Source organism: Arachis ipaensis, chromosome B9 (assembly GCF_059453495.1).
Source record: "Arachis ipaensis isolate K30076 ecotype BB chromosome B9, ASM5945349v1, whole genome shotgun sequence".
Classification (NCBI taxonomy): Eukaryota; Viridiplantae; Streptophyta; class Magnoliopsida; order Fabales; family Fabaceae; genus Arachis; species Arachis ipaensis.
In genome coordinates this window covers 66,602,770-66,627,310 of record NC_142444.1, presented here as the reverse complement: position 1 = coordinate 66,627,310, position 24,541 = coordinate 66,602,770, and the positions used below count along the sequence as shown (strand labels likewise).

General features: G+C 37.6%; 1 pseudogene; it reads right to left on the bottom strand.

Annotated features, from left to right (window-relative positions):
- Positions 1-20,432: 20,432 nt before the first annotated feature.
- LOC148544929 (small nucleolar RNA R71) lies at positions 20,433-20,534 on the bottom strand (annotated as a pseudogene).
- Positions 20,535-24,541: the final 4,007 nt, after the last annotated feature.

Genomic DNA, 24,541 nt, shown 5'->3' with positions numbered 1-24,541 from the left:
TAATAGAATAGGGATAGAGGTACTTATGTAAATCATTGGCAGGAATTTCAGATAAGCGAATGGAGATGCTTTTCGTTCCTCTGAACCTCTGCTTTCCTACTATCTTCATCCAATCAATCTTACTCCTTTCCATGGCTGGCTTTATGTGATACATCACCATTGTCAATGGCTACTTTCGGTCTTCTCTCGGGAAAATGATCCAAATGCCCTGTCACGGCACGGCTAATCGTCTGGAGGCATCACCCTTGTCAATGGCTTCATCTTATCCTCTCAGTGAAAATGGTCAACGCACCCTGTCACGGCACGGCTATTCATCTGTCGGTTCTCGATCATGCTGGAATAGGATTTACTATCCTTTTGCGTCTGTCACTAACGCCCAGCAATCGCGAGTTTGGAGCTCGTCATAGTCATTCAATCATTGAATCCTACTCGGAATACCACAAACAAGGTTTAGACTTTCCAGATTCTCTTGAATGCCGCCATCATTCTAGCTTACACCACGAAGATTCTGATTAAGAGATCTAAGAGATACTTCATTCAGTCGAAGGTAGAACGAAAGTGGTTGTCAGGCACGAGTTCATAGGGAATGATGATGATTGTCACGTTCATCACATTCAGATTGAAGTACGAATGAATATCTTAGAAGCGAAACAAGATGAATTGAATAGAAAACAGTAGTACTTTGCATTAATCTTTGAGGAACAGCAGAGCTCCACACCTTAATCTATGGAGTGTAGAAACTCTACCGTTAAAATTACATAAGTGAAAGTCCAGGCATGGCCGAGAGGCCAGCCCTCAAACGTGATCTAAGATAGCATACAACTGATCAAACATGTCTAATACAATAGTAAAAGGTCCTATTTATAATAAACTAGCTACTAGGGTTTACAGAAGTAAGTAATTGATGCATAAATCCACTTCTGGGGCCCACTTGGTGTGTGCTTGGGCTGAGCTTGAGTGTTGCACGTGTAGAGGTCCTTCTTGGAGTTGAACGCCAGCTTTTGTGTCAGTTTGGGCGTTCAACTCTGGTTTTGGCTCCTTTTCTGGCGCTGGACGCCAGGTTTGGGCAGAAAGCTGGCGTTGAACGCCTGTTTGCGTCGTCTATTCTTGGCCAAAGTATGGACTATTATATATTGCTGGAAAGCCCTGGATGTCTACTTTCTAACGCAATTGGAAGCGCGCCATTTTGAGTTCCGTAGCTCCCGAAAATCCACTATGAGTGCAGGGAGGTCAGAATCCAACAGCATCAGCAGTCCTTCTTCAACCTCTGAATCTGATTTCTGCTCAAGTCCCTCAAATTCAGCCAGAAAATACCTGAAATCACAGAAAAACACACAAACTCATAGTAAAGTCCAGAAATGTGAATTTAACATAAAAACTAATGAAAACATCCCTAAAAGTAACTAGATCCTACTAAAAACATACTAAAAACAATGCCAAAAAGCGTATAAATTATCCGCTCATCACACTTGCAGGTGTCTGATCCCTTACTGGTGTTTGAACGCCAGAACTGGACATGGATTGGGTGTTTAATGCCAGCTTTACATCTTTTTCTGGCGGTTGAACGCCAGACTTATTCCTCTCTAGGCTCTTACTGTCCTCAGAGGGATTTTGGGTAGCAGATTGCTCATCCTCTGTCAGCTGTTCTTTTCTGGGCTTTCTGCTGCTTTGAGTTGAAGTATTTAATGTTTTTCTACTTTTTAATTGAACTGCTTGGCACTCCTCGGTTATCTATTTTGATAACTATTGTTTTGTCTGATTCAATTGTGATTCCATATCCTTGTTAGCATTTTTAGTTTCTTGTAGCATCTCCTTAAATTTTGCTAATTGCCTTGTTATAGAAGATATTTGCTGATTGAGTTCAATAACTTGTTCCTGAGGACTAAAGTCAGTTGACACTGCCTTAGCTTCTTCTTTCATGGAGGACTCATTACTTATGTACAGATGCTGATTTCTAGCAACAATATCGATAAGCTCTTGAGCCCCTTCAATAGTCTTTCTCATGTGTATAGATCCACCAGCTGAATGGTCTAGAGATATCTGAGCTTTTTCTGTAAACCCATAGAAGAAGATGTCTAATTGCACCCACTCTGAAGACATTTCAGAGGGGCATTTCCTTAGCATCCCTCTGTACCTTTCCCGGGCGTTATAAAGGATTCATCATCCTCTTGTTTAAAGCCTTAGATGTCCAGCCTTAGCTGTGTCATCCTTTTTGGAGGGAAATATTGATTCAGGAATTTGTCTGATAACTGTTTCTATGTTCTTATGCTTGCTGTGGGTTGGTTATTTAACCACCTCTTAGCTTGATCTTTTACAGCAAACGGAAATAGTAACAGCCTGTATACATCCTAATCTACCTCTTTGTCACGCACTGTGTTAGCAATTTGCAAGAACTGCACCAGAAACTCAGTAGGTTCTTCCTGTGGAAGACCGGAATACTGGCAATTTTGCTGCACCATGACAATGAGCTGAGGATTTAGCTCAAAACTGCTTGCTTTGATGGGAGGTATACAGATGCTACTCCTATATGCAGCAGTAATGGGGTTAGCATATGACCCTAGAGTCCTTCTGGACTGTTCATTTCCATTTAGGTCCATGATGGATAAAATGGAATTGATATGAATTGCAAACAAAATATATTTTTGTTTTATTTTATTTAAGTAGAAACAAACCGAATTATTAAGAATAAATAAAAATAATAAGATAAAATAAAATAATTAGAAATTAAAATGTTAATTTCGAAAACCAAGAGAAAAATAAATTTGAAAACGAAAATAATTGCTTAATTAAGAAGATTTGAAAAACTTTAGATATGAATTTTTAAAAAGATTTTGAATTTTGAAATTTCAAAACTAAGATAAGATAGAATAGAAAGTTTTAAAATAAAAATATGAATTTTTAAAGGAAAATTTGAAAATTAATTAAAATAAAGAGAAAAGATATTTTTGAATTTAATGAAGAAAGAGAAAAACCGTAAAAAATGACACCAAACTTAAATTTTTAGATCAAAACAAAGGAAACAATAGGAAAACCTTGAATATCACGATGAACGCTAAGAACAACTTTTGAAAAATTTTTAAGAAAATAGAAACACAAAGGGCACCAAACTTAAAAATTTTTATATTCTGAGCACTAATAATTCAAAAAAAAATGAAAGAAAAATAAAATCATGCAATTGACACCAAACTTAAAATATGAAACTAAACTCAAACAGAAAAACTCAATTATTAGTTTATAAAAATTTTTGAAAAATTTAAAAAGAGAAAATAAGGATTAAAAAAAATTTTAACCAAAAACAATAATAGAAGACTCTAGACCAAAAGGAAAATTTTTCCTAATCTAAGCAACAAAATAAACCGTTAGTTGTCCAAACTCGAACAATCCCCAGCAACGGTGCCAAAAACTTGGTGCACGAATATTAAATCACACTTTTCACAACTTGTACCACTAACCAGCAAGTGCACTGGGTCGTCCACGTAATACCTTACGTGAGTAAGGGTCGATCCCACGGAGATTGCCGGCTTGAAGCAAGCTATGGTTATCTTGTAATTCTTAGTCAGGATATCACTGATAATTCTTAATTTCAATAGTAAAAATTAAAAGAGCATCAAATAAATACTTGTTATGCAGTAATTGAGAACAGATTGAGGTTTTGGAGATGCTTCGTCTTCTGGATCTCTGCTTTCCTCCCATCTTCTTCTTCACACATGCAAGGCTCCTTCCATGGTAAGCTGTATGTTGGTGGATCACCGTTGTCAATGGCTACCATCCGTCCTCTCAGTGAAAGGGGTCCATGTACATGGCTAATCATCTGTCGGTTCTCACTTGTGTTGGAATAAGATCCATTAATCCTTTTGCGTCTATCACTACGCCTAATACTTGTGAGTTTGAAGCTCGTCACAGTCATCCCTTCCCGGATCCTACTCAGAATACCACAGACAAGGTTTAGACATTCCGGATCTTAGAGATACTGCCAATTAATTCTATCTTTTATCACGAAGACTCTGGATTAAGGGATTTGAACGCTCTGTTGTCAGGAGAGGCAAAATCAAACTCCTGAACCAGGAGCCCAAGAGATATATACACTCAAGCTATTAAAGATAGAACGTAAGTGGTTGTCAGGCACGCGTTCATAGGTTGAGAATGATGATGAGTGTCACAGATCATCACATTCTTCACAGTTAGGTATGAGTGAATATCTTAGAACAGAAACAAGCGTGTTGAATAGAAAATAGAAGTAATTGCATTAATTCATCGAGATACAGCAGAGCTCCTAACCCCCAATCATGGAGTTTAGAGACTCATGCTGTAGAGATACAATGTAAAATGTGAAAATGTCATGAGATGCAAAATAAATCTCTAAAAGTAGTTTTTATACTAAGCTAGTGACCTAGGTTTATAGAAATTAAGTAGACTAAGATAGATAGTCCAGAAATCTACTTCCAGGGCCTACTTAGTGTGCGCTTGGGCTGAGCATTGAAGCTTCCATGTGTAGAGACTTTTTTTGGAGTTAAACGCCAGGTTGTAGCCTATTTCTGGCGTTTAACTCTGGTTTGCAAACTGTTTCTGGCGTTTAACGCTAGAATAGGGTAAAGACTTGGCGTTAAACGCCAATTTGTGTCGTCAAAGCTTGGGCAAAGTATGGACTATTATATATTGCTGGAAAGCTCTGGATGTATACTTTCAAACGCAATTGAGAGCGCATTAATTGAGCTTCTGTAGCTCCAAAAAATCCATTTCGAGTGGAGAGAGGTCAGAATCCAATAGCATCTGCAGTCCTTTTTCAGCCTCTGAATCATATTTTTGCTCAGGTCCCTCAATTTCAGCCAGAAAATACCTGAAATCACAGAAAAATACACAAACTCATAGTAAAGTCCAAAAATGTGATTTTTTCATAAAAAACTAATAAAAATATACTAAAAAGTAGCTAGATCCTACTAAAAACTATATGAACATACCCCCAAAAAGCATATAAAATATCCGTTCATCAGTAAGCGAGATCTTTTTTGTAGGCAAGGATTTCTCCGGAAGATCAGTAATGGGAACTCCTCTGCTATATCATCAAGCATCTCAATCCTCATTGTCATTATGTCATCCTTAAGCTAGAACCTTTTCTGAGGCAAGCTCAATAACGCAATCACAAAGAACCTAGTTTTTGAACAGTATCGGTTAGGAGTTTTGATTCTAGTTTTCGTAAATAGTCTCTGTTTGACGAACTGGACTCGATTCATGAGAGAAGAAAGATAATAGTATAATATTATCATTATATTAGTATTAGAAGCTGATTGAATAATATTATAATATTACCTGGTCTATTTTAGCTAAAAACAGAAAATCGGTTGAACCGGGTTAACAGTTTACTGGTGCAACCTAACACTAGTACTCTCTGATGACTTTAGCAATGCTAATTCCTCATCATTCATGTTCTATTCTCATATGAAAAATGTTACTATTGTCATTTATGCTAGTAGCTCAAAAAAATAATTTTTAGAGATGTTTTTACATGTGTTCCGATACATCTAGTTTTAGTAGTTGTACCCCTGAGATATTTTAATATTATTTTAATCCACCTCCAAGCCAACCAATCAAAACTCACCTTACACCCCCAAGACCTCCAAGGCTGTCTCATATCTTCATTTTGGCCGAAAATTACAAGAGAGAAAAGAGAGAAACTTTCATGACACTTAAATCTTCAAAGCTTGATTTCTTCTGAACTAAAACTCAAATCAAAACTCTGATTACACCAAAATGATCCTCTCTTCTTCCTCTACATAACCATGTAACTTATCAAGGCTGGAAATAAGGTGAGATGGATGTTCCTTTCCCCTTTGAATTTGGTTTTCAAGGAAACATGCATGAACATGTATTTTCTTGATGTTCTTCCTTAGATCTCTTGCTTAGCTTAACTTGTGACCAAGAATCTTCAATTCCCAGCACATCTAAAGTGACAAATCCCTTCCTAACATGTTGATTAAGGTTTGGTCAGTTGAGGTTTTATAGATTCAAAGTTGTTCTTGATGTGTTTTAGGAGGAAAAAGTGCTTTAAGAATACTTCAAAGAGTAACCGGATTTGGAGCAGCAAATCAAGGTAGGGTTTGGTAAAATTAATCGTGATTAATTGTGTTTGAGTTGTGTGATTATGATATGGTTTGGTTATGCTTGAAATTGATTGTTTATATGAGCGATTCTTGTTGAAATTTTGGTGAAAAATTGATGAAATTTGATGATATTCAAGCTGTGAATGCATGTTCTTGTGGCTGCTGGAATTTAAAACCCTAGGACTTAAATTGGAGTTGAATTTGTGTTGAAATCTAGTAGGAAATAAGGGGTTTTGGTGGCTGCAATTTTATTTTGAATTATGGTAAAAATCAATTGCTGAAAAGATTGAAAAACGGGTAAAAACAGAAAAAGAATATGAAAAAATTATGAAGAACACTTTGAGTGTGGTGAAGAACAATGAAAAACACATTCTTTATCCATAAAAGGGCAAGGAAGTAATTATTTTGGTCTTTATGGGGTTATTTTGTAATTTCTAAAAGTTAGGGTGGTTAAAGTAGGAATATTAAAGGTAAAGTAATTTTTGAAAATTTAATAATAAAATAATAAATAATATTATTTAATTAAAAATAATATTTTAATAAAAATAATAAAATAATACGGAAAGGACAGTTTTTCGTAAAAGCTTTAGAAAGACAACTTCAAGCTCATAATCTCATAATTACCTTCATAAAATACTTAGGGAGTGGTAATAACATATTAGTGAGGCAAAGATAAAGGAAAAATAAAAATTTAAAGAAAAAATGAAAATCGAAGAGAAAGTCTGTAAGGTTTTAATGACGAAAATAAACAGAGATTAGCGAACGAATTATGGCAACATAGTTAGTTTTTGAGTTGTGCCTAAGGTTAGGTATTATATGAAAAGTTAAATTGTTTCAGTATAGACTTAATGAACCTATACTTGGGATAGGCTAACTATTCATACCGAAATTTACATAAGCTTTAAATACATACATTAAACAGAGAAATCAGAGCAGAATAGAGAGACACAGAGAACAGAGTAATCATAGCAGAATAAAGAGACAAAGAGAAAAGAGTAATATAGAAAAGAAAATAGAGGGAAAGAGTATAAAAATAAAGAGTTAAACCTTGTGGCATGATATTCTGTTGTATGTTCATCTGCTGCTTTTCCGTTGGCCCTAAAGGTCTTGTAGGCCCAAGTTCACCTACAGTAAGTTGTTATTCCTATAGGCCGAAGTTCACCTACAGTGAATATCAATTGTGTAGCTCTGGGTGTTGCTTCTGTAGGCCGAAGTTCACCTATAGAGAGTTGTGATTCCTGTAAGCCAAAGTTCACTTACAGGGGCGCCATTTCTGTAAGCCAAAGTTCACTTACAGGGGCGCCACTTCTGTAAGCCGAAGTTCACTTACAGGGGTGTCATTTCTATAGGCTGAAGTTCACCTACAGAAAGTTGTTGTCTTGTGTTTAGACTATTCCTATAAGCCGAAGTTCACTTACGGGAGTGCTATTTCTGTAGGCCGAAGTTCACCTACAGAGATAAATCCATATCTAGGACTAGTTCCTAGGTAATGTCCGGCTGCAGGGTGTAAACTGACACGTGAGCTCATGGCCTGCTTAGGTCAGACATGCATCATACTTGGTTGTGCATTTCCTCTGTTACAAATGTTATATGAATATATGCTTTCTTTGTTTATATTATATTCTCTGTGTCTGTATTTTACTTTCTTATATTTTTTTGTGTTTGTTTTGCTTTCTGTTTTCTCAATTTTCTCTATTTATTTGTTTTTTCTATTTACTGCATCTCTGTATTATGCTATTTGTCTGCTAAACAACTCTGAATTAATGAACTTAACTAATAACCCCGGCCCTACTAAGAACTTCCCAGTTCTTACCCCTTCTCTCTCACTTCCCCCTTCAGATGGAAGCAAGAGTACCCTTCCGTACTCCACTGACGATCGTTCTGCAAAGAGGTTTCCACTCTAGGTAGTCTTCTGAGTCTAGAGTGAACTCCGTTATCTATTTATATGTATATACCGTGATACCATCCGAAATCTATTCCCCGTTTATCTATGAACTTTAATCTAATTCCTCCATACGATGTTGCTGTTATGCGGCCATTCAATAAAGTACCAGTGGTATACTCTAAGATAATGCATGATCGTGTAGAGGAGTAGTAGAAGATGTTCCGCCTTTTGATGACGTTCCACCTCACTTGAGTTTTGAAGACTTAGAACATACTTTCCCTTGCTTTAGTAGTTTAGAGGGACTAGGTGAGTATAGAGTCTAGGCTAGACTGGGTGCCATCTTAGGGACTTCTTGAATAGGTCAGGGCCTAGGATGTTGTATGTATATATATGAATATAGTTATTATCTAGTTATATCTAGGGGTGTTCTAACTAAAAGTCTATACTCTAATAAAGGCTGAATCACCGAATGTTGTCAACTGCTTGTGATGTATTTACGTGTGGTTGTTTATAACTGTTTTTTTTTGTTATCATTTGTGCATTGATATAAATGATTCTGTTTATTAATCCAAAAGTTTTCAAAAAAAAGATACCTCGCAAAATAACTACGCTTTTAACAACAAATCAAACTCATATAATAAATAATAGATAATAATTAGGAAGACAAGTTGGTAGCGCTCAGTTTCTAGTATGACCATGACGTACCAAAAATTGGGTCGTTACATGAGATGGAGGAGTTGAAGTGCCAGAAGATTTCCCCTGAAGAGCACAGTGTCCCTCAACTTGAAGAGCCCAGAGACCCTCAACCTGAAGAGCCCAGCGCCCCTCAAGCTGAAGGTTGTTGAGTTTCAATCCTGTGACTAGTCCTATTCCTGTTTCACGTATTTCCATCCTAATTTAGAGTTGCATGATCACTAGTAGTATTTAAGTCTTTATTTTTTATTTTTTATGTATTTTAGTTATTAGAATTACATAAGCATTAGAAGTAATTAATTAGTTTTAATTAGATATAAATTATTCCTCTTATCATCATTAAACATGAATAAAATAGTAGATTTTTTTAGAAGAATTAAAGATGCATAAATTTTTTAGTTCTACAATAAAGAACAATCAATTATTTTGATGTGGTGGGATTGCTTTAGTTTCTGAATGCATGAATAAACAGTGCATATTTGAAGTTAGAATTTCATGATGCTGGCTGATGAGAAGAACTATTGTCGATCTAGAATTTCTCAAAATAGAATATGTTCGTTGCAAGTATAGTCTAGACCAACAGTTGATTCCCCAAATCAAATGTTTAAATTCAAATCAAATAACTGAGATCAAGAGTTCTTCAACCTCGGGTCGTTCTCCCTAGGACGCAATTGGAAAGTTTTTCTTTCAGTTGTTAAGAGGACAAAAGGGTTTTGAATTAAAGAACAAAAGATTAAAGAAACTAAGAAATCAAAGAACTAAGGAATGAGCAAAATTGTAAATTAATGCGAGAAAAGAGAAAGCAAGATAAAAACTAGTGAAGTTGCTATGAATGCAATAAAGAGCCTTGACTTGGGAATGAAAATCTAATAATCCTATCATTGCCATAACCAGAACTATGATAATTATGATGAGTCAATCTCACCTAGTCAACCCCAACCATCGAGGAGTAAGTCAAGCAAGCATAATTGACCTTAATCCATAAGTCCTAACCAACTTACCAAACTAGTTGATAAAAGGCTAGCGTCAATGGAACCAAGAGTCAACTAACTACCCGAGAATTCCCACTAAATGTCGGACATTATGACTCTAGTATCCTAGGAACTCAAACCACAAGCCAAGGTGGGAAAATCTACTCAAAATCTAAGGTTGGCATTTTCACAAACACCTTGTGTGGATAAAAGTAAAACATGGGAAATTGTAAAGAAAAATGGAAAACTATAACCAACTATCAACAAAACCAATCATAAATAAGCAATCAAACATAAAGGAAGCATGAAACATAAAATTCATTGATCAAAACATCAAGAAACACAAAATTGCAAACATGAACATGTAACTTGAACCAAAAGGAAATGAAAGTAAAGACAATATAATTAACGAGGAAATTGAGAGTACTTACAATTAAAGAAGCAAAATCCAAAAGAAAAGCTTGCTATAAAATGCTACAATGGAATTGAAAAATGAAAGCTTAGGAGAGGAATCTACTCTACTCCTACTCCTAATGCTATTTTCTACCTAATCTAACCTAATGAAAAAGCCCTTTTCATTTGTGTTGAATCCCCCTTATATAGCACTCCAAAATCAGCATCTAAGCCTTCCAAAATGGGCCAAAAGCCCTCAGAAAATGTACAACACGCGTTTCATTAACAAAATCACGTGCAGGGACCTGTGCGGACACACAGACGTGTGCGTCCGCACATTTGGCTGAACGGGCTCCTATGTGTACGCATGGGTACTTGTGCGCACACACACATGGAATTTTCCCTTTGTGCGTACACATGCTGGCTTGTGCACACGAACACTTGGCTGATGCGGTCTTGTGCGTACACACGCTTGCTTGTGCACATGCACACCTTGCTGTGTGTGCTTTTCCTTATTTTTCTTCATGTTTTCTCTCTTGTACGTGGTTTCTTCCACTTTTGGCTATCCATTCTTGCCTCTAAGGTCTGAAAACACTCAGCAAACATGTCATGGCATCAACTGGAATAAAAGTGGAATTAAATTGCTCATTTCAAGCACAAAATTGCATGTTTTCACAGTTAGGATCAAATTGGGGACAAAACACAAAAGTATGCTATTTTGGTTCTTAAGTGTGAGTTCATGTGCTAGAATCCATCCAATTTGAGTCAAAATACACCAACAATATCATGTCCTCATGCTAAACCAACAAGGAAAACAATCAGGAGGGGTTCAACTTATTAAATGCAACTATCTATATGCATGCAAGTATGTATATACTATATATCTATCTATCTATATATATATAGTATAGTTTTCTATTAATTTGGTGAAAACAAGCAATCAAATTCCAAGCAAGAGTATAGACATATAGGGATAAGCAAAGAAGTAGCTCAATGCAATCAAAATCTAACGAATTGATTTAACTCATCAAAAGGAAGCAACTTGCAAGAATTCATAGTAATAGTTATGGAAACATAGAATTGAGTAATTGAACCCTCACTAGGTGTGTATACACTCTAATCACTCGGTGTCTAGGGTTTCAATCACTCAAGTCTCCTCCTAATCATGCTTTCAAGGATTTGCTTTTCATCTAACAATCAACAACCATGGATGCATGAATGCAATTATCATGAGGACTTCATAAGGTTGTAATGGGGTTAGGGCTGAGGTAGGATAAATATGGCAAAGTAGACTAATATGATTGAATCCTTGATTAGTTTAAGTCTCCACATCAACCCGTATCAACTAAATCAAAACAAAATGCAATCCTAACCTTCCATCATCTTCTATTCACTAGCTCTCATGTATGCTTTTCTCACAAAAACATCGCATATGCAATTCCTTTATTCATTCGTTTACTCTTTAGGGTGCCTTTGTGCCCTTTTTAGGATGAAGAGTTTTTTTTCTTTTCATTTGAATTCAGAATTGCATATGGTTAAGTAGTTCATATATGAATGTTCCCATTTTCCACAAATTTTTAATGAATACCCAAATTAAACATTTTCTTTTACTACCAAAGTTTTCCAAAAGATTCCCCCACACATAAATGTAACACATTCCTTCAAGCTAAGCTAATCAAGGATACAATCCAAGGTAATTCATGGTTTTCCGCTTAGGGTTGTGATGTGCTAATATCAAGAACAATGGGGTAAATAAAGCTCAAAGGGGTTTAACAATGGTAAATAAAAAGGGTAGCCTATATGGGAAAAGTAAGCTTTTAAACAAAGATGGCCTCAATCATGCTCAATGCAATTCAAAACATCAATCATTGGAAATAAAGAATCAAGCAGAACTAAGATTACAATCATAGAAGTGATATAATACTCAATGAAAAAAATTAGTGGTTAAAAATGTGCAACCACTCAATATTGCTCAAGATCTCACAAGGTATTTGTTCTGTACTCTTCTATGTTCCATGAAATCGTTCAAGCAAGTGTAAAAACAATTTTCTAAATCAATTCAATAGAATTCCCTAAAACAAAATTCTTGGAAAATTTGTTGTTTTTCACCAAAACTTATTCCCTATATGTATATATGTTTTGATGGGTTCAAAATTTTTCAAAATTTCCTAGTTCTTTCCCTAATTTTCAACGAGCAAAAAGTAACATGAACAATTAGGATCAAGATAACTAGGCATATGCTATTCACATCATCCAATCATAATCCATATATATACTATATACCAGCAATATAAGGATTCAACATATATACCAAAACTAAAAATGCAATACTAAAGATAACTAGAAGCGAAGCAAGCTACTATATATACAAAAGTACTAACAGTAGTGCATAAGTCAAAGTACTATAAATATCCACAAAAAGCATAATAAAACTCAGAATAAACTAAATAAAAGTGTTCAGGAGAGAATGTTTACACCCAAAATATCGTAGATCCTCCCACACACTTAAATCATGCACTGTCCTCAGTGCCAAAAGAATCAATCCGGGGGGGGGGAATCAACCATGAGAAGCTCCACCGTCAGATGGTGGTGGGTGGTGGTGACGCTGATAAACAATAAAGGTGCGGAATGCCTCTGTGGTGGTCTTAGCTACCGGATCTTCAATCGCCTGGCCAACTGGCTCTATTGCCATCTCTACTGTCAGCCCGGCTCCAGCTACCAGCTCCTCTACTCTAGGCTCCTCAGCTCTCTGAACTACTATCTCCTCAACCGTGGGCTCTGCCGGTCTCCGCTCAGGTGTTTCGAGTGCCTGGCTAGCTTCAGCTGCTGGCTCCTCAAATGCAGGCTCCTCAGCCTCAGGCTCTGGTGTATCTAGAGGAGGTGGACCAGGGTCTCTACTCTCAAACTTTGCCATTATCCATTGGAAGTGGCGAGTGTTGCAGCGTTTGGATCGGTGGTCGGCCTGAAGGATCTCCCGGTACAACTCATATGGTGTCTAGGGTCGGGGTGCGGGTGCGGGAGCTGTAGGAGGTACTGAAGGTTCTGCTGCTGATGATGGAGGCTCAGTGGTCTTCCTCTTCTTCTGCGGCGGTCCGTCATAATTGCCGTATGGTAGGAATGGCTGCTTGCTGATGTAGACAGACGTCCGGTCTGTTGGGCGTCTCTCCACTCCAGATAAAGCGGCAAATTTGGTAATCAACAATGGGAAGGAAATGTTGTATTTCTGCTGTTGGTTCACCTTCATCATCGACTCTTTGATAAGGGGAAGGACAGAGATCCTCTTCCCCTCCAGAATAGCCCACAGCAAAACTACCATACGGACTCTGATATATGTGGCATGCGTGCTCGGAAGAATATAGTCGGCAATGATCTGGTGCCAGATCCTTGCCTCTGGATTGAGATCAGTGCACGCAATACTCAACGGAACCACACTATCCCCTTTGCTGTACTCCCATCTAGCCTCAGGCTGTCCAATCTTTTCTAGAACCATATCCAAAGAAATCTTGCCCGTTGTCACGTCCTTCATTATTTGAGTGTAAGCGTCGTGAGCCGGAGGGATATGCAGAATATCCAAGAGGGCCTCTAAAGCAGTATCAGAGGTGTCCAAGGTGATACCTCTCAGAAAAACAGTTGGGGCATCCCTCTTTAGGAAATTTGCGTAAAATTCCTTGACCTGGTGTTCATTTACTATTACCGGATCGAATTTTATGAATTCCCAATGATAAAAATTTAATCTGTTTATAACTTGGTCTGCATATTTCTCAGGCAGGTTTAGCTTTCTCTAATAGTGAAAGGTCCATTTTTCCAGTTTCTTATATTGTTCTTGGGCTTCAGCATTAATGAATGTGTCCGGTTGGTTACTCGGTGGCACAGGAGGAGGACGAGCCAAAGGATTGGCTTTCTCCTTTCCTTTGCGGGCCACCCTGAAAAAGACAAAAAAGTAGAATACAACTCAGGAGAAACAGATAAAAGTCACAGAAGGAAGAAGAAAACAGTCAAACAATTCAAATAAGAGCCAATAAGGTAAACAACCGCTCAACTTAGGGGAAAACATGTATAAAGCATTGAGATGTCCAAAAGAAATGTGTTTTACCAAGATCAAGCAACCTAAGTAACAAATGAATGAGTGAACAATAATTAAAGCATATATAGGACTTAGGTGTATTATGTAAGTGAATTGAATTGGAAGAAAATGATTATTGCCATGTTGCATTTGAATCTAAAGTGTTACCAAAGCTTATGCACAAAAGCCATTAATCAACTTGGCAATTTAAAGCACCTGCTTATTCATGGAAGAGAGTAGTAAAATGGTCACATAGCCAATTCTTGTTCCCAGAAGCAATGTCAATTGAAATCAGGTTTCATTGCTCAAAAAGATTCAGAAAGAACAAGTAATTGTACATGATCGTTTATGTTCAAGAACACATGAGTAAGTCACCAAACAAACATTGTATGTACTGCTGCAAAAGGTACCAAATAGATTTCAAGATGCATAAGTTTCAAGCTAGTTTTGTGTTAAAACAAAATGGCATGGCAGTCAGTACATAATGCAGTAAGTGCCCAGCCAGTACAAACAAGTGGAGAATTTTTGAAATGCAGTTTGATGTGTCAGCAAAAATTGACAACTAAGTGCCCAGCCAGCAATGCATCAAGTGAAGTGTAATATGCACAGGGACAATGAACACCAAACAAAAGAAATATAGTTGAAAATTTTAATTTTAAATCGGTGTTTGAGCTTAAACTCAGAGTGCATAAACCAATCAATCTCAGGCAGCATCCTCAATAATAGAAAAATTGCACAATTAGAAATTAACAATGCAGAATTGGAACAAATTTTAAAACCTGTGCTGATCAGACACAGAAATTGATTCAAAAATCCCATTCAGGCATTTCAACAAGCATAATATGTGCAGAGATAATGAGCAGCAAACACAGTTCAATAACATTCACAGTTCATACGCAACAGGGTTCAGTCCCAGCAAAATTCAAATAATCAGCCAGCCTCAACAATATTCAATCAGAAACAGAACTTATCTAACCTAATGCCACCTAGTGTCTAGAACAGAATTCAAAATGCAGTTAAAGAAGTAAGATGAAATAGAAACAGCAAAGGGTAGGTTACAGGGGAAGAAATGGAACCTGTGCTGCAGAGGGAAGAGGAATGGAGGAAGAAATGGAACCTCTGCTGCTGCTGGTGGCTGCTCTCTGGAACAGGAAGCGCGGCCTAGGGTTCTGGCATGGAACGGGGAAGAGAAAGAAGAGAAATGTAGAAGAGAGAGAGAGAATAAGAGAGAGAGAGGGGTGTCGGTGACGGTGGTACGGTCGCTGGCGGTGTGGTGGTGTGAACGGGGGGCTGAAAGGGGTTGGAGGTTAGGGTAGGGGTGCTTGTGTTCAGAGAGAGGGAAAAGAAGAAGAAAGGGGTGTGGTTTGGAAACTGAAGCGCGACACTCCCCCTTTTCGAATTAACGTTCTAAAGGGGATCTTTGCGGACGCACACAGGAAAAAGAAAGGGGTATGCGCGTGCACAAGGTCATGTGGACGCTGCGAGCAGAAGGTGTAATGCGTCCTGTACGGGCGCACAAGAAGGTGTGCGTTCGCACAGAAGGAGAGAATGGGTTGGGTTCACACGCACAGCCTGTGCGTGTGCTGCGGCCAGGGGGGTTGTTTAAGGCTGTGCGTGCACTTAGCTCTGTGGGTACGCACGAGGGTTTTTTTTTAAGAACAGGGTGAGGTGTGCGTTCGCACGCAGGGTGTGCGATTGCACAAGGAGAAAGGAAAGGTGGTATTCACATGCACCAGCCGTGCGCGTGCTGCGAACAGAGGGAGTGTTTAGGTGTGTGCGCGCGCACGATGCTGTGCGGACGCACAGGGATGGGAAAACAGGGGAGCTGTGCGCACGCACAAGGCTGTGTAGATGCACAGGTCTCTGTTCCTGCAACAAAAATTTTGGCTCTAAGGTACCAAACTTGACATCCAGGACAGGTATTCAAGCCCCAAAACATAATAAAACTCCACAAACACATTATTTCACTAAAATTAACAAACGTCAAAGTAGGACTAATCCAACCAAGCAAAATAACCAATTATTCATGAAATAGAAGCTAAAAGAAAGAAATTTAGAAGGATATTACCATAGTGGGGTGTCTCCCACCTAGCACTTTGGTTTATAGTCCTAAGTTGGACTTGGTAAGGAGATCCTTGTTAGGGCGGCTTATGCTTCCACTCCTCGTTGAATCTCCAACCAAGTTTGCTGTTGATTCGACTTCCAAGGTCCCAATTAGATTGTATCAAACTCATGAGAGATTTCAAGCTAGCACTTAGGATCCAACTTTGTCAATGATGAGCGGATAATTTATACGCTTTTTGGCATTGTTTTTACATAGTTTTTAGTATAATTTAGTTAGTTTTTAATATATTTTTATTAGTTTTTAAATAAAAATCACATTTCTGGACTTTACTATGAGTTTGTGTATTTTTCTGTGATTTCAGGTAATTTCTGGCTGAAATTGAGGGACTTGAGCAAAAATCTGATCAGAGGCTGAACAAGGACTGCAGATGCTATTGGATTCTGACCTCCCTGCACCTAAAGTGGATTTTCTGGAGCTACAAGAGTCCAAATGGCACGCTCTCAATTGCGTTGGAAAGTAGACATCCAGGGCTTTCCATCAATATATAATAATTCATACTTTGCTCGAGTTTAGATGACGCAAACTGGCGTTCAACACCAGCTCCCTGCCCTATTCTGGCGTTAAACGCCAGAAACAGGTTGCAAAGAAGAGTTAAACGCCAGAAACAAGTTACAAACTGGAGTTTAACTCCAAGGAAGACCTCTACACGTGAAAGCTTCAATGCTCAGCCTAACCACACACCAAGTGGGCCCGGAAGTGAATTTCTACATAAATAGAACTTTTTACTATTGTGTTTAGAATCTCTAGAACACATTATGTAACTTTTACGTTCAAAGACCCCCATGAGAGGCTGGCCACTCGGCCATGTCTACCCTATTTTCACTTATGTATCTTCAACGGTAGAGTTTCTACACACCATAGATTAAGGTGTGGAGCTCTGCTGTTCCTCATGAATTAATGAAAAGTACTATGTTTTTCTATTCAACCCAAGCCTATTTCTTCCCTAAGATATTCATTCGCACACAAGAACATGATGAATGTGATGATTATGTGACGCTCATCATCATTCTCACTTATGAACGCGTTCCGGACAAACACTTCCGTTCTACATGCAAACAAGCTTGAATGCATATCTCTTAGCCTCCTAATCTACGATCAGAGTCTTCGTGGTATAGGCTAGAATTATTGGCGGCCATTCTTGAGATTTGGAAAGTCTAAACCTTGTCTGTGGTATTCTGAGTAGGATCTGGGAAGGGATGGCTGTGACGAGCTTCAAACTCGCGAGTGCTGGGCGTAGTGACAGACGCAAAAGGATTACTGAATCCTATTCCAGTATGATCGAGAACCGACAGATGATTAGCCATGCAGTGATAGCGCATTTGGACCATTTTCACTGAGAGGACGGGATGTAGCCATTGACAACGGTGATGCCCAACATACAGCTTGCCATGGAAAGGAGTATGAAGGATTGGATGAAGACAGTAGGAAAGCAGAGGTTCAGAGGGAATAAAAGCATCTCCATACGCTTATCTGAAATTCTCACCAATGAATTACATAAGTATTCCTATTTTATATTTTATTTATATTTTAATTATCAAATCTCCATCACTATTTGAATCCGCCTGACTGAGATTTGCAAGATGACCATAGCTTGCTTCAAGCCGACAATCTCCGTGGGATCGACCTTTACTCACATAAGGTTTATTACTTGGACGACCCAGTGCACTTGCTGGTTAGTTGTGCGAAGTTGTGACAAAGAACTAAGATTATGAACGTGCGTATTAAGTTTTTAGCGCCGTTACCAAGGAATGAACGATTACGATTTCGTGCACCAAGTTTTTGGCGCCATTGCCGGGGATTGTTCGAGTTTGGACAACTGACGGTTCATCTTGTTGCTCAGATTAGGTAATTTTATTTTAATTTTAAGTTTTTGCTTTTATTATTTTTATTTTTGAAAAAAAAATTCCAAAAATTTTTTTTTATAAATTATTCTATGTTTTTTAGAATTTTTAAGAATGAATTCTAGAGTTTCATGGTGATATGTTAAATCCTGGCTGGCTGTTAAGCCATGTCTAATCCTTTGGACTGAGGTTTCAACTATTAGTAGAGAAGAGCTTCTTTGTCTTTCTCAGCAATTTAGCTTTTGTATGTAATGATCTGCTAAAGCTTGGCTGGCCATTGGCCATGTCTAGTGTTTTGGACCGGAGCTTTCACTGAAAGCTTGGCTGGCTAGTAAGCCATGTCTAATTCCTGGATTGGAGCTTTAGACTAACATTGCATGATTCCTGGAATTCTCATTAAAAATTTTGAAATCCTTATTTTTCTTTTCCAATTAATTTTCAAAATATCCAAAAAATTTTTAATAAAATCATGAAAACCAAAAATTTGATGTTTCTTGCTTGAGTCTAGTGTCAATTTTTAAGTTTGGTGTCAATTGCATCTTTTTAACTTTTCTTAAAATTTTCAAAAATTCATCATATGTTCTTCATTATCTTCAAGTTGTTCTTGATGATCTTCTTTGTTTGATCTTTGCATTTTCTTGTTGTGCATCTTTTCTTGTTTCTCATATGCATTTTCAATTTGTTAGTGTCTCAACGTTAAAAATTTTTAAGTTTGGTGTCTTGCATATTTTTCTTTTCTTAAAAATTTTCAAAAATAAGTTCTTGGTGTTCATCTTGACATTCGAAGTGTTCTTGCATGCATTGTGTGTTTTGATTTATAATTTTCATGTTTTGAGTCTTTTTGTTGTTTTTCTCTCTCTTTATAAAAATTGAAAAAAATAAAAAAGATATCTTTCCCTTATTCTCTCATAAATTTTCGAAAATTTGAGTTGACTTTTTCAAAACTTTTTAAAATTTAATTGTTTCTTATGAGTCAAGTCAAATTTTCAATTTAAAAATTCTATCTTTTTCAATTCTTTTTCAAAAATCAAATCCTTTTCATTTTTTCTTTCATAATTTCGAAATTTTCAAAATTTATTTTCAAAATCTTTTTCTTATTTCTATTTCATATTTTTGAAATTAATGCTAACAATTAATGTGATTGATTCAAAAATTTTAAGTTTGTTACTTACCTAGTAAGAAAGGTTCAATCTTTAAATTTCAAAATCATCTCTTTTTGTTTCTTGTTAGTCAAGTAATCAACTTTAATATTCAAAATCAAATCTTTTTAATTTTTTTTTCAAATCTTTTTCAAAATAAATTTCAATCACATCTTTTTCAAAATCAATTTCAAAATCTTTTCTAACCTCTTATCTTTTCAAATCTTTTTCAATTAACCACTTAACTTTTTGTTTGATTTTAAAAGTTTACTATTTCAATCATATCTTTTTCAAAACTACCTAATTACTTTTCTCACTGTTATTTTCGAAAATTACTAACCCCTTTTTCAAAATTTCTTTTTAATTAAATAATTGTTTTAAATTTTAATTTAATTTCATCTTTCTTCTTAAAATCTTCAAATTTTAACCTTAATTTTAAATTAAAAACAAAAATATTTTTATTTTATTTAATTTTCGAATTCTTCCCTCTCTCATCTCCTTCTATTATTTATTTATCTACTAACACTTCTCTTCTACTCAAAAATTCGAACCCATTATCCTCCTCTGTGTTCGAATTCTTATCTTTTCTTTCTTCCATCCTTCTCTTCTTATACTCATACAAGGAATTTCTATACTGTGACATAGAGGATTCCATATTTTCTTTTTTGTTCCCTTCTTTTTCATATGAGCAGGAGCAAGGACAAGAACATTCTTGTTGAAGCTGATCCGGAACCTGAAAGAACTCTGAAGAGGAAGCTAAGAGAAGCTAAAACATAACACTCTGAAGAGAACTTTACTGAAATTTTTGAAAAAGAAGGAGACATGGCCAAAAATAATAACAATGGTGTAGATGCAAGGAAGATGCTTGGTGATTTTACTGCACCAAATTCCAACTTACATGGAAGAAGCATCTCAATCCCTGCCATTGGAGCAAACAATTTTGAGCTAAAGCCTCAATTAGTTTCTCTGATGCAACAGAATTGCAAGTTTCATGGACTACCATCAGAAGATCCTTTTCAGTTTTTAACTGAATTCTTGCAGATCTGTGATACTGTTAAGACCAATTGGGTTAATTCCGAGATCTACAGGCTTATGCTTTTCCCATTTGCTGTAAGAGACAGAGCTAGAATATGGTTGGACTCTCAACCTAAAGATAGCCTGAACTCTTGGGATAAGCTGGTCACGACTTTCTTAGCCAAGTTCTTTCCACCTCAAAAGCTTAGCAAACTTAGAGTGGATGTTCAAACCTTCAAACAAAAAGAAGGTGAATCCCTCTATGAAGCTTGGGAGAGATACAAGTAACTCACCAAAAGATGTCATTGGACTATCTTGAATATATTCTATGATGGTCTGTTTGAATTATCAAAGATGTCATTGGACTATTCTGCAGGTGGATCCATTCACCTAAAGAAAACACCTGCAGAAGCTCCGGAACTCATTGACATGGTTGCAAATAACCAGTTTATGTCCACTTCTGAAAGGAATCCTGTGAGTAATGGGACGCCTCAGAGGAAGGGAGTTTTTGAAATTGATACTCTGAATGCCATATTGGCTCAGAATAAAATATTGACTCAGTAAGTCAATATGATTTCTCAGAGTCTGAATGGATTGCAAGCTGCATCCAACAGTACTAAAGAGGCATCTTTTGAAGAAGAAGCTTATGATCCTGAGAACCCTGCAATAGCAGAGGTGAATTACATAGGAGAATCCTATGGAAACACCTATAATCCCTCATGGAAAAATCATCCAAATTTCTCATGGAAGGATCAACAAAAGCCTCAACCAGGCTTTAATAATAGTGGAAGAAACAGGTTTAGCAATAGCAAGCCTTTTCCATCATCCTCTCAGCAACAGACAGAGAATTTTGAGCAGAATCCATCTAGCTTAGAAAATATAGTCTCTGATCTATCTAAGGTTACTCTAAGTTTCATGAATGAAACAAGGTCCTCCATTAGAAATTTGGAGGCACAAGTGGGCCAGCTGAGTAAAAGAGTCACTAAAACTCTTCCTAGTACTCTCCCAAGCAATACAGAAGAGAATCCAAAAAGAGAGTACAAGGCCATTACCTTACTTGGTGTGGCCGAACCCTGAGAGGAGGAGAAGGACGTGAATCCTAGTGAGGAAGACCTACTAGGACGTTCACTGACCAATAAGGAGTTTCCTTTTGAGGAACCAAAGGAATCTGAGGCTCATTTAGAGACCATAGAGATTCCATTGAACCTCTTTTTACCATTCATGAGCTCTGATGACTATTCTTCCTCTGAAGAGGATGAAGACATCATTGAAGAGCAGGTTACTAAATATCTAGGAGCCATCATGAAGTTGAATGCCAGTTTATTTGGTAATGAGACTTGGGAGGATGAACCCCCCTTGTTCTCCAATGAAATCAGTGCATTGATAAGGCAGACATTGCCTCAGAAGAAACCAGATCCTGGAAAATTCTTCATACCTTGTACCATAGGCACTATGACCTTTGAGAAGGGTCTGTGTGACCTTGGGTTAGGGATAAACCTCATGCCACTCTCTGTAATAGAGAAACTGGGAATCTATGAGGTACAAGCTGCAAGAATCTCACTAGAGATGGTAGACAAATCAATGAAACAGGCTTATGGATTAGTAGAGGACTTGTTAGTAAAGGTTGAAGGCCTTTACATCCATGCTGATTTCATAATCCTAGACACTGGGAAGGATGAGGATAAATCCATCATCCTTGGAAGACCCTTCCTAGCCACAGCAAAAGCTGTGATTGATGTGGACAGAGGAGAGTTAGTCCTTCAACTAAATAAGGACAACCTTGTGTTTAAAACTCAAGGATCTCCTTCTGTAACCATGGAGAAGAAGCATGAAAAGCTTCTCTCACTACAGAGTCAACCAAAGCCTCCACAGTCAAACTCTAAGTTTGGTGTTGGGAGGCCACAACCAAACTCTAAGTTTGGTGTTGAACCCCCACATTCAAACTCTAAGTTTGGTGTTGGGAGGTCCCAACAATGCTCTGAACATCTGTGAGGCTCCATGAGAGCTCACTGTCAAGCTATTGACTTTAAAGAAGCGCTTGTTGGGAGGCAACCCAATGTTATTTAATTATATCTATTTATTTTCTATTGTTATTTTATGTTTTCTTTAGGTTGATGATCATGTGGAGTCACAAAAACTACTAAAAAATCAAAAATAGAATGAAAAATAGCATTAAAAATATCTCACCCTGGAGGAAGAGCTTACTGGCATTTAAATGCCAGTAAGTAGCATCAAACTGGCGTTTAACGCCAGAAAGAAGCATCAAGCTGGCGTTAAACGCCAGAAACAAGCACCAAACTGGCGTATAACGCCAGAACAGAGCATGGAATTGGCGTTAAATTCCAGAAACAAGCAGTAAGCTGGCGTTTAATGCCATACATGCATTCTAAGGGCATTTTGCACGCCTAATTGGAGTAGGGATGCTAAGTCCTTGACTCCTCTGGATCTGTGGACCCCACAGGATCCCTACCTACCCCACCTCTTCTTCTCTCCTCTTCACACCTTCTCATTACTCTCTTCCCCAAATACCCTTTACCAATCACCTCCATACCTCTTCCCTAAATATCCTTCACCACTCACATCCATCCACTCTTCCCCAAAAACCCCACCTACCTCCAAAATTCAAATTCTTTTCCCTCCTAAACCCAACCCTAATGGCCGAAACCTACCCTTCCCCCCACCCCTATATAAACCCCTCAACAATACTCCATTTTCACACATTACAACCACCACTTCTCCCCCTTGGCCGAATACACCTTCTCCCTCCATCTCCTCCATTTTCTTCTTCTTCTACTACTTCCTTTCTTCTTTTGCTCGGGGACGAGCAAACCTTTTAAGTTTGGTGTGGTAAAAGCATTGCTTTTTATTTTTTCATAACCATCAATGGCACCTAAGGCCAGAGAAACCTCAAGAAAGAGGAAAGGGAAGGTAATTGCTTCCACCTCTGAGTCATGGGAGATGGAGAGATTCATCTCAAAGGTCCATCAAGACCACTTATATGAAGTTGTGGCCAAGAAAAAGGTAATCCCTGAGGTTCCTTTTAAGCTCAAAAAGAGCGAATATCTGGAGATCCGACAAGAGATTAGAAGAAGAGGATGGGAAGTTATCTCTAATCCTATTCAACAAGTCGGGATCTTAATGGTTCAAGAGTTCTATGCAAACACATGGATCACTAGGAACCATGATCAAAGTGTGAACCCAAACCCAAAGAACTGGCTTACCATGGTTCGGGGGAAATACTTAGATTTCAGTTCAGAAAATGTAAGGTTGGCGTTCCACTTGCCAATGATGCAAGAAAATGCATGCCCCTACACTAGAAGGGTCAACTTTGATCAAAGGTTGGACCAACTCCTCATGGACATATGTGTGGAAGGAGCTCAATGGAAAGTTGACTCAAGAGGCAAGCCGGTTCAATTGAGAAGACCGGACCTTAAGCCTGTAGCTAGAGGATGGTTGGAGTTCATCCAATGCTCAATTATTCCTACTAGCAATTGGTCTGAAGTTACTGTAGACCGGGCCATCATGATCCATAGTATCATGATTGGGGAGGAAGTGGAAGTTCATGAGATTATACCTCAAGAACTCTACAAGGTGGCTGACAAGTCATCTACTTTGGCAAGGTTAGCCTTTCCTCACCATGAAATCCCTGAGATGCCTCAAGGAATGCACTTCCCTCCACAAAACTATTGGGAGCAAATCAACACCTCCCTAGGAGAATTAAGTTCCAACATGGGACCACTAAGGATGGAACACCAAGAGCACTCCATCATTCTCCATGAGATTAGAGAAGATCAAAGAGCTATGAGGGAGGAGCAACAAAGACAAGGAAGAGACATAGAGGAGCTCAAGAGCACCATTGGTTCTTCAAGAAGAGGAAGACGCCACCCTCACTAAGGGGGAAGACGCCACCCTCACTAAGGTGGACCCGTTCCTTAATCTCCTTGTTCTTATTTTTCTGTTTTTCGTTTACTATGCTTTATGTTTATTTATGTTTGTGTCTTTATTACATGATCATTAGTGTTTAAGTGTCTATGTCTTAAAGCTATGAATGTCCTATGAATCCATCACCTCTCTTAAATGAAAACTGTTCTAAAAATAAAAGAACAAGAGGTACATGGTTTCGAATTCATCCTTGAAATTAGTTTAATTATCTTGATGTGGTGACAATACTTTTTGTTTTATGAATGAATGCTTGAACAGTGCATATGTCTTTTGAATTTGTTGTTTATGAATGTTAAAATTGTTGGCTCTTGAAAGAATGATGAAAAGGAGAAATGTTATTGACAATCTGAAAAATCATAAAATTGATTCCCAAAGCA